The sequence below is a fragment of the Pseudorasbora parva genome, chromosome 9 (genome assembly GCF_024679245.1).
Source record: "Pseudorasbora parva isolate DD20220531a chromosome 9, ASM2467924v1, whole genome shotgun sequence".
NCBI lineage: Eukaryota > Metazoa > Chordata > Actinopteri > Cypriniformes > Gobionidae > Pseudorasbora > Pseudorasbora parva.
Window position 1 is genome coordinate 13,817,005 of NC_090180.1, and position 12,215 is coordinate 13,829,219.

Genomic DNA, 12,215 nt, shown 5'->3' on the forward strand with positions numbered 1-12,215 from the left:
GGCGTTTACAGCTCAGAAGTTAATTGAGAGTTGCTAGATGACACTCGCGATTTCTAGGCTAGTCTCTCACTAACCCTACGTCCCAATTCGCATACTATCCATCCTAAATAGTATTTGAAAATAGAATTAGTATGTCCCAAATCGTAGTATGTTGAAAAGAGTATTCCAAAGATTTCCGGTCCGAATTCGAAATGCGGACCGATGGGCAGTCTAAAGGCTGATATTGCCCACAACCCATTGCAAGCTGGACGAGGATTCGATTAGAACTACAAACACGGATAAAAAGCTTTAAAAAACTACAAACATGGCGGATGTGCGAGTCAGGCGGTTAAGTAGAGAAGTTTAGATAAAGGGGTTTGAGTGGCCAACTATCAATATTTAACCTGACAAAAGTATATTTATTCAGTGTTGTCCACATTATATTTCACCTGCAGCAGCATTGTGAACTTTTTTAATGACACGTTTGGCCATTAACTTTTAAATGCATCATTATATTTCAACTGCAAACACATGAGGAGAGTCTCTGCATTAAAGACCCACAAATGGTAGATCAACGAGCGGCTACATTTCTCTCCGATACGGTAGGAGATTAATCTAAATGTGGAGGATTTGAACTGTGACGAATCTTATGATGATTGGCAGGTAACTAAGCGACAGAGTCTGTTAAAGATGGCGAAGTAGTATGTCCCGAAGCTTGCATACTTTTCTGCTACACACTCAAAAGTATATACCTTTTCTTCACAAAAAGAGTACATACTTTTAGGACGTAGTATAAGTAGGCGAATTGGGACGCAGCATAACGCCCGTTTCACACATACTCCGTCTGCAGTGCGTGTGCAGTGCGTGTTGCGTTGCGTGTGCGTTGCAGGAGCCCCACACCCTGTAGTGTTTTCACATATGCTGCGTTTGCAGTCCGCAACTGATCCGCTGTTGCACACCACAAACACAGCATTTATTCATTATTTTTTAAAATCCAAAAGTTTTTACTGAACATGCCTCGTCAGAATTCCAATCCTCTTTGTTTACTCTTTAATAAAAGTCAGGTTACATAGCCTACTACATTTAAACAACATTTTTTAAATTTATTAATTCATATTTATATATAAATATACTTAAGATTTAGCTCACACAAAAGGCAAAACATTTAAACATAGGTTATAGCCTAAAATCATAAACATTTTAAATTAGAAACTTAGAATAGTCTATTCAAAAACAGCCGACTCTCGTCTTTTCTTTCGTTTTTACACCCTTTTAAAAGAAATCCTGCAGGTCAAAAAGAACTTTGCTTTTCACCTCCAAGAAAGTACGAGTGCTATCCATTATGGCACATTTTTTTTTACCTCAATGCCAGGTAAGGTGTCGTTTTGTTGCTTTACTTGAGGAAAAAAAGCCATGTGTTGACTTTGAAACAAGAGTATATTTTAAATGATATGCATCCGTGTTGAAATTACTAGATTTTCGCGTCAGTACATGTTTATTTTAATGCGAACAATGTTCTATCACTGCAGCAACGCAACGCAGCGCAGCGCAGCAAAAAATAGACTCGGTACGAAAACGATCCGTGCACTGCTGCAGACGCAACGCTCCTGGAACGGACTGACGGACTGCATCCGCGTGCAGTGTGAACGCTGTCATCCGTTAACATGGGTACGGAAAAAAATACGCAACGCACACGCACTGCAGACGGAGTATGTGTGAAACGGGCGCCCGTTTCACACATACTCCGTCTGCAGTGCGTGTGCGGTGCGTGTTGCGTTGCGTGTGCGTTGCAGGAGCCCCACACCCTGTAGTCCTTTCACATATGCTGCGTTTGCAGTCCGCAACTGATCCGCTGTTGCATACCACAAACACAGCATTTATTCATTATTTTTTATTTAAATCCAAACGTTTTTACTGAACATGCCTTGTCAGAATTCCAATTCTCTTTGTTTACTCTTTAATAGAAGTCAGGTTAAGTAGCCTAGGCTACTACATTTAAAAAACAACATTTTATTAAATTCATTTATTTATATTTATATACTTTAGATTTAGCTCACACAAGTGGCAAAACATTTAAACATAGGTTATAGCCTTAAATCACAAACATTTTAAATTAGAAACTTACAATAGTCTATTCAAAAACAGACGACGCTCGTCTTTTCTTTCATTTTTACACCCTTTTAAAAGAAATCCTGCAGGTCAAAAAGAACTTTGCTTTTCACCTCCAAGAAAGTAAGCTAGGCTACGAGTGCTCTCCTTTATGGCACATTTTTTTTTAACCTAAATGCCAGGTAAGGTGTCGTTTTGTTGCTTTACTTGAGAAAAAAAGCCACGTGTTGACTTTGAAACAAGAGTATATTTTAAATGAGATGCATCCGTGGTGAAATTACTAGATTTTCGTGTCAGTACATGTTTATTTCAATGCGAACGATCTTCTGTCGCTTTAATGCAGCAACGCAGCGCAGCAAAAAATAGACTCGGTACGAAAACGATCCGTGCACTGCTGCAGACGCAACGCTCCTGGAACGGACTGACGGACCGCATCCGCGTGCAGTGTGAACGCTGTCATCCGTTAACATGGGTACGGAAAAAAATACGCAACGCACACGCACTGGAGACGGAGTAGCCTATGTGTGAAACGGGCGTAACGCCCGTTTCACACATACTCCGTCTGCAGTGCGTGTGCGGTGCGTGTTGCGTTGCGTGTGCGTTGCAGGAGCCCCACACCCTGTAGTCCTTTCACATATGCTGCGTTTGCAGTCCGCAACTGATCCGCTTTTACATACCACAAACACAGCATTTATTAATGATTTTTTTTAATTTAAAATCCAGAAGTTGTTACTGATCTTGGCTCATCAGAATTGCAATTCTCTTTGTTTAATCTTTCTGAGTAGACAGGTTAACGTAGGCTACAAGCCTACATTTAAACAACATTTTTTTCAATTCATTAATTCATATTTATATATTAATATACTTTAGATTTAGCTCACACAAAAGGCAAAACATTTAAACATAGGTTATAGCCTAAAATCATAAACAATAGGCTATTCAAAAACAGCCGACTCTCGTCTTTTCTTTCGTTTTTAAACCCTTTGAAAAGAAATCCTGCAGGTCAAAAATAACTTTGCATTTCACCTCCAAGAAAGTCCGAGTGCTCTCCATTATGGCACATTTTTTTTTACCTAAATGCCAGGTAAGGTGTCGTTTTGTTGCTTTACTTGAGAAAAAAAGCCATGTGTTGACTTTGAAACAAGAGTATATTTTAAATGATATGCATCCGTGTTGAAATTACTAGACTTTCGCGTCAGTACATGTTTATTTTAATGCGAACAATGTTCTATCACTTTAATGCAGCAACGCAACGCAGCGCAGCGCAGCAAAAAATAGACTCGGTACGAAAACGATCCGTGCACTGCTGCAGACGCAACGCTCCTGGAACGGACTGACGGACTGCATCCGCGTGCAGTGTGAAAGATGTCATCCGTTAACATGGGTACGGAAAAAAATACGCAACGCACACGCACTGCAGACGGAGTATGTGTGAAACTGCATGAATCTCACGCATCTGGCGTGAGACTCACGCTTTCAGGCTCTGTGTCACGCTCTCACTCCGCCCAACTCAATCTCACGCCAATTGCCAAACCTGCTTTTGATATTAAACAAAGCTATAAGCTTTCATTTTTAAAAATGTGTTTTAATGAAATTCAAACAATAAATAGCGTTTTGGCGCTAATGTGGCATAATGTTAAAGCCAGAGTCGTTGAAAAGCGGAGTTGCATGCTCTCGTCTCCCTGCGGTGCGCGCTGGTCACGTGGCCCATGAGCTCTCAATACTTCTAGCTGCCAATGAATTTAAATGGCTTAAGCGGATACACAACAGTTTCACTATACAGATGTTTGCTGCAAGTTTTGGTAAACAGTACAACATAGTGTTAGTGTGTATTGATTATTAAGTCAGCCATATTAGAGGATCGTTTTATTATGGAGAGTGATAGAGATGCAACATTGTTAACATTAATGTTATTCTTGTATTTAGCCCTCAGGTATTCCTTACTAATTGGTCACACTCATACTCATTAAATTATATTTATTGAATATTTTGATGAGATCTTTTGGTACTAAATACTATTTGTGCAACAATTATTGTCAATAAATGACCACTTAAAATATTTTTCTTCTAATATTTGTATATATCTTCTAATATTTATATTACAATTAGTGTAGTAATTAATGTTAAAATAGAGAATTCCAATTCAAAGAGGCCAATTAGAGTCATTTTGTGGCTAAAAAATATTAATGTTTATTTGTAATGCCATTAGGTGCCTTATGGCTCTTTAATAAATATACATGTATCTAATCTAGTTGCTCAAAAATATATTGCAGTCTTTGCATTCTAATAAATATTTAGATATGATGATCAAACACTAGATTTCTTTAAATGTGAAATTTCAAAACTTTTTTTTATCTTTTTATTCAAAACATATTTTTAATGAATAATGATACTTATATAAGCACTCACAAGTGAATATTAAGGAATGGCACATATAATTTGACCCAAGAACTGTTTAAACTAGTGCTAAAACAAAAATATTTTTTCTTATTATGTACAGTATAAATACTAGATATAAACTGATACTGAATCAAGATCAAAAGCACACCCCCCCCCCCCCCCGCCCCCCCAAAAATCTCACTCACTCCAACCTGAACTTAAAAGTTGGCAACCCTGTGTTATATTGTGAAATATTAAAATTAGCCTAGGTAAAAAAAAGTTGGCTTGAGAAAGCCTGACAAGAAAGTTTGAAAAAGGTTTTCATTTTGAAGTAGTTTGAAGTTTAAAGTCGTTTAAAATTTGAATGCCTTAAAGGCCTACAAGTCTATCAGACAACAGTTAGCATGTTGCTAGTATGATTTAGCATGTTGCTAACATGATTTAACAAGTTAACATGTTTAACACAACATGTTGATTGTATGATTTAACTCGTTTTTAGCATTATTGAGTACATTGGGAGCATGTTGCTAAGATGATTTAGTATGTTGCTAGCAGGATTTAACACACCTGGGAGTTGAACAGACTTGGATCTTGTTTGAACATTCCGTGAGACTATCGATGAAACTCTATGAGATTTTTACGAGTTTTAATTGTCATAAAAAAAAATAAAAAGAAAGTTGTATCATGTTGAAAAGATATAGCAATTAGAGTCAGAAGAGTCTGAGCTAAATTTGGTTCTAAAAACCTATAGGAGGAGTAGCCTATAGAATTGTTCGTCTAGTATTGAAGTTTATTTCAGTAACTTTCTCAAACCAACTCAAATATCTGTTTTCTATTTTAACATAAAATATAATTTATTTCTGTGATGGCAAAGCTGAATTTTCAGCATCATTGCTCCAGACTTCAGTGTCGCACGTCCCACGTTCATTTTTGCAGCTCCTTTTAATGAGTACCAGGTAGAGTAGGACAGTTCAGCACATGCATGAACCTATCATTTTATCTTGTAAAAGTTGTAATGCTGGCATAATCTCAAGTCAGGAGGGCTGTCATGAGAGTGACGAGCTCGCTCATAAGCAGACGTCATGTGATCACTCTCCTTATCATGTCTCACTTCACTTCTGCTGACTACAACGGATGCAAGCTTCTGTAATTTAGTATCTTTACCTGTTTGACAGTTTGACATGATTATAATAGTTACCTTAGTAAAACTGTCATTTCCACAGGTGTCATGTCACTGTCCCGCCACCAGATGGTGCTATTTAAAATGGGCACAGTTTTTGATTTTCAGTGTTCTAGATCTGTTTTAATGATTGTAGCCTGCCAACTTAGTTTTGGCATATTTGAGGTAACCAACCATGCCTTCATGTGCCAGTGAAAAGTCCACGTTGGGACCATCAGCACCATTCACGTGCTGTTTGATGTAGTGTCTGGTTAAACGGCTGAATCAGCTGTCATATGCAAAAAAAACAACAACAACAAAAAACAAAAACAAAGACGAAAGAGTCCATGGAGACATTGGTGTATCAATCAAAATGGCAGCTTGTGCTTTGTCTCATTAAAAATAAATGAATGAAAAACAGAGATAGAAGCACTGCTGCCAAAAATGATGCAGGATTAGATTGTATTTCATGTTTTTGGCATTGCATGCTTTAAGTCACAGTAAAAAAATCCTGTGGACTTGCAGGACGAAACTGAGCTATATCGAACATCACAGAGACCGGTGATGGTGCTTCTGTCTTTTATAGCCATATGCCTTTATCAGGAACACCATACATACAGTAATTGCCCCGTTACATTCGGTCTATTTGTATAGCAAGATATATTCACGTATCATGGCAACACAGGTTATGCTTTCTCAAGGGTAAAGACGTGGTATTTACCTCTGCGTGGAGATTATTGTAACCTGGCGACAGACTTATTCATCTTACCACAAACAAACTGTACAGCTCCTGGAACTGCTCTCAAAGCAGGTTGAGGTTTGTAGGTTTTAAGAGGTGAAGTTTTATACTGAGATATATCGAAAATGAAAATGGGATCATACAAAATAATATGACTGTTATATGAGATATTTGGGGTTTGAAGTGTCAAAGGGCTAAGTGTCAAGAGGAATAATTCCAATAATATTTAATGTGTTCATCAGGAGTTCAAGATTCAGTGTTGCAATGTTGAGAAATTATTTCTGTAAATTCAGTGGTCAAATACTATGTGACCTCTCAATTTTCCATGTAATCATAGCCACCAGACTAGTGTCTGGTATGTGTGTGCAATTTTTGTGAACGTTTTGTAAAGACTTTTTGTGAAAGAAGAATTGGCTGATGATCAATAATATATTAATTATTTACTTCCATTGTGTGAGTAATATGCAGTCATGTAATCTGGACAGTTAGTGAAGTTTTAGTGTCTGTACTTGTACTGTACTTTTTTGTGTGGAAAACTTTACAACATTCCAAAGCGTTTCATATTGAATTGAATTTAATACTTAATTACATTAGAAATCGAATACTTCCTTACTTTTACTTAAGTAAAAATAATTCAAAGTTTTACTTGAGTAGCCTACAAGTAAGAAAGTACATTTTTAATGTAGGCTAAGTATTAAATGTAGTAAATTCCGAACCAGTAATGGACATATATATATATATATAATGGATATATATATATATATATATATTAAATAAACAAGAGAAATAAACTGATTAAGAACGTTTTTTTTTTTTTTACCCATCACAGTTCTGTGCAGTTCAACAGATTCTCCAGTTGCTGGAATCCTTTGCTAATTCACACACTTAGACATGTGAATATTAGATACTTAATTGTCTTGCATATGGAAATGTCTGCTGTTGTTTTCATTTAAATGAGACGTACAGCTTAATGGCACATCACTGATATGATACCAAATAACATTGAGAGGTATAGCAAGCCGTTTCATGCAGTTGGTCTATAAAAAGAAATACTCCTGATAAGTGAATTAAATATTCTTATTTTGTACTCTTAGTCATGTTCTGAAAGGAGATAAAAAAATGTCACCCTTACAAGAATCTATGAGCAATACAGTACAGATAAAAGTTCTCATGCAAGTTTAGAACATGAATTATACTGTAAAATGATAGTTAGAGTTCATTTAGACAAACCAGTTTTGCACGTTTTAAGAGTCAAAGTCATGCCTCTACCCATCATTTCAGCGTTATGAGCCAGCCTTTTGTTATTGAAAAGCATAAAGCTTAGGCAAGGTTATAGCCAACTTGCACACTTGAGAACATGCTGTTCTTCTGCTTTTAGTTGTTTTTTTGTAACCGAATACTTAAAGTGGTATGCAAAATCTGCGTGTAAACGCTCTCTATTGTAATTGGTTTAGGAGGGTACCAGATTTAGAGGATAGAAAAGGGTGAGTGGGGTGCAGAGACAAAACACAGAAGGGAACGGGAGGTTTGTATTATAATCAATCTATTCATTGCATGCAGTTGAGTGCAAACAGAGAGACACATGCATCATTGTCAATTCTCAGCTAAAAGACAACGTTCTCAGAATTTTAGCTATAACGTTTGTTGCAACTTGCAAGGTTTTGAGTTCAAAGTTATCTGGTGTTTTATAATGTTCTCAATTCAGGTGATTTTTTTGCACCTTCAGATTTTCAAATAGTATCTCTGTCAAATTTTGTCCTATTCTAACAAAGTCACGCTTATTTAGTCAGATTTCAGATAATGTATGAATCTCAATTTCTACAAAATGTATCCTTATGACTGGTTTTGTAGTCCAGATGACATATACAAATCATGAAGTTAGCGAACAATGTATCAATTTAAGGAAGAAACGATAAGCTCATTGTAGTAAGTAATTAATGCATTTTTTAAAAACTTAATTACCGTAATTAATGCAAAAATAATTGTAACCTAAGTTCAAATGCATTATAAGATTCAGAGATTCTTTGTTACATCTGAAAGTGTTTGTTTGTAGTGTTTTAATGCATTATAATTTCTAAAGGTGTATTATAATGTTTTATATTATTCATGAGATCATACAATATGGTGCATTGCAAGGCACAACATACTTTTTAAAATAGTTAATTATAAAGGCTTTAAGTAAATTAGAAACTTAAATACTTATGAATATGAATATACTTTTTCCTCATGTAGTCATGATTGAATAGTCTGTATAAAAGCCTTGTTTTAGTCTACTATGCTTCTTTCAAGGCCAAAACATTTTGTACAAGACATAAAGCACAAAAAATACCTTTCTTTTAACTCTTGTTGGGAGGTGCTCTGGAGACCCTGACTGTGCAGTTTTAACTTTAAGGGCAGGGTTTACACAAAAGGGAGAGATGTGAGCTGTGAGACTGAGCGTGTGATTAGCAGGAAGTGCATTGTTCCTCGGTGCAAGCGCTTTTTTCTTCATTCTTGCAACCGAAGCGTCTGACCCTTAATATAGTGCCGATGTTCCTTAACAGAACCGAGGCCTGTTTACTTGTGTGCAAGACACAGGCTTGTTGTTATTCTTCCATTCGATTTCATTCATTTACTTTTTGCCTCTCATCATATTCCATAAGATAAATTATAATGTGCTTTGATTTTTGATAGACAAAGAGGTTTTGCTATCTTGGTTTTAGTATTATAGTATTTAGTATCTGACTGTCAAGTAAAGTATATCGTTGGACACATTTTGTAAACTGACGCTTATGTCTGTCGTGTGTCGTGAGTTTTGTATAATAATGACTTGCACTGAGAGACCTCTCTTCTCACCATCATTATTAGACACGCCTCCTTACCTGCTGATTGGCTACAAGTTTGTTATTGGACTCAGCTGAGTCCGTTTTGTAGAACAGTTTTGAAATAACACTTACCCCACCTTTAAAGGGGTGGTTGCATGCGATTTCACTTTTTTAACTTTATTTAGTGTGTAATGTTGCTGCTTGAGCATTAACAGTATCTGCAAAATTACAGCGCTGAAAGTTCAATGCAAATGGTGATATTGTCTTTTAAAGGGGTACTTCAGTGCTGCATGGGAAGATGCATCTGTGTTTAAACTGGGTCATTAATGTAGTAGAAATGTGAAATAGAATTTGGGGCTTTCTAGACTGAGAAAAGACAGAACATTTACTTTTGTCTCATGGGGATGAAAGACTACAATTCCCAGAATGCTTTGCTGCCCTGCGAGGCCACTCCCAAAGCCACCGCTACTGGATTACTGTGACTGAGTTAGAGAACAGACACTACAATTAAATACTAAACGTGTCTGTTCAATATAATGAGAGAGTCGCCGCGTGAGTGTCACAGCACTAACGCTGCAGGAGTCAGATTACAGTCATGAATGAGCTGATGAGCTCTTGTGATGAGAGCTGAGGTAATCGCGACCACACTCGCGGCATAACTTACATTCACAGCACGTGTTCAGTCTGGTGCGTTTTCAGTTCATGCCCTTGGAAGCTTAACTTTCATAGAAATTAATTTGAGAAGTTAAAGGTCCCGTTCTTCGTGTGTTTTCGAAGCTTTGATTATGTTTACAGTGTGCAATATAACATGAGTTCATGTTTCACGTGTAAAAAAAACAGTATTTTTCACGCAATTTACTTATCTGTACAGCGCTGTTTCCTCTGTCCTAAAAACAGCTTGATGATTTCCTTGTTATATGAAGTCCCTCCTTCAGAAATACGTAACAAGTTCTGATTGGGCCAGCGCTTCCCGTGTTGTGATTGGACAGCAGCTTAGCGCACTTTGCCCGGAAAGGTCCCGCCTCTTACCATAACGGGGAGATGCAAGCGCTGAATGCGCGCTCTTCTCCACGTGGGAAAGCAACAAGATCGCGCCCCCTATTTTGCGTGTTCTTGTGGGCGGAGGGGTAGTCAACAAACGGTTCTAGTGACGTCATTACATCCCTGCACTTCCTGCTGTAGTCCAAACCGGCCGTTCGCTGTAGGCTTTGAAAGGGAACTTCTGTTAAATAAAATATCTCGCTTTGCACTGAACTTTGATCTTTATAACTTTACAGGTATTATTTATGCTCTAACAGCAACATTACATACTAACTAAAGTTTGAAAGATGGAATCGCGAAGAACGGGACCTTTAAAACACTTACATTGCTCAGCACAGCTCCGTTTCCATGAATGCCTGCAGCTGCGAGCTGAGCTGTGCAATCTCCCATCCCATATGCGTGGATTGAAAACGTGGAAATGGCTAACTCTGCTGGCTGTAGTCTTTAGCCTTTGGCCAAAAATTCCTCTGTTGACGCAAATATCATCGGAGGAATTTTTCCAGAAATAAAATGCATAAATCTCTTGTCTCAGGGGGATATGAGGGAAGGAAACAGAATCATTTGAATATACTCCAGGGTTTCTACTGATACAAAGCTATTTGCTTATCGCTGAAGTAATCCATTAAAGTTATGGCAGTTTATTGCCTACAAAAATAGCCGGTTTAGACTACAACAAGCTTCTTCCTGGGTTGGTGACATCATAAACCCTCACTGCATATGTAGCGAATTAGAATCTTTCTCTGTTGTGTTGGGGGAAGGTCTTTTACTAAGCACAAAGCATTTAAAACATATTTGTTAAATGTAACTGGCGATTGTGTGTTTGATTCACCTGAGTCGCAACACAGATGTGACTTCTGCCCGTTATGGTAAGGGGCGTTGCATTTCCGGACAACCTGTGCTTGGCACTTCAGCCAATAAAAATACATCAAACTACATTTGGCCATCTACCCAATCTAAGACCATTGCGTTTTGCATGGGATGGGCTTCAGAAGCAGGAAGCAAACAAGCCTTTCAAAGGACAGTGGAGACAGCAGTATGGAATAAAGGTAAAATATAAGAAAAATACGGCGTTTAAAAAAAAAGAAGTAGTCATGTTATACTGTGCCCCATAAACACAACCAAGCCAAGAAAAATACCTTTAACATTTTGGTGGAGAATGTGATCACAGTATCACAGTACATAGATATATATATATAACACATCCTCATTTATTCATTTTTTTCTTCATAATTCTTAAAGACCTGTTGTGAAAATCAAGTTTTTAATGTTGTTTATTTTTAATATGGTTTCAGACAAACCATGTGCAAATTTATCAATTTAACCCAATTCATCATTCAAGTCGACACCATTGTCTAGTATTTTCTTCTTAAAATGAATTATGCTCTGAAGCAGGGGAGTCTCAAGAGAAGCCATGTTTTTTAGCAATATTGCAGGTCAATTAAGTATATGATATATATTACAATGTTATGCCTTTCTCCACAAACATTCTGTGATGTTCAAAGCAGTTCTAAGGGTGCTGATTTTCAGAATTTAGACTGAGATGGCAAACTGGAACATGGTTTGTGTAACATTAGCAAGACATTATTAGTTGTTTAATAACGTATAGTCAAGCAAAATGCTAATCATATTAATTACCGTTATGTTACTGACATTGTAAAGAATGATACCTTTGTGCAGCGTTTACTACAGTAAAGTTGTCAGAGTGGGTCTCAGAGCTGGTAAGAGTGACAGGAGACTGTGCTAATTTGCATATTTATTGATCTGCGTATACTAAATGAAGCAACGGCATAGTTACATTCAAGCAGTTTTAAGGTATGATGATTTTTTTACACAGTAAAAAACTGTTACATTTTTTATTTTGGTGATCAAAGATGAGTTTTAAATTATACTTTATTAACTATTGACTACAAGGGGACTTTAAATAAAATAACTTTTCTGTAACATTATAAATTACATTACTGTCACATTTGTTTATTTTAATGCTAATTAAAATACCGACCACAAA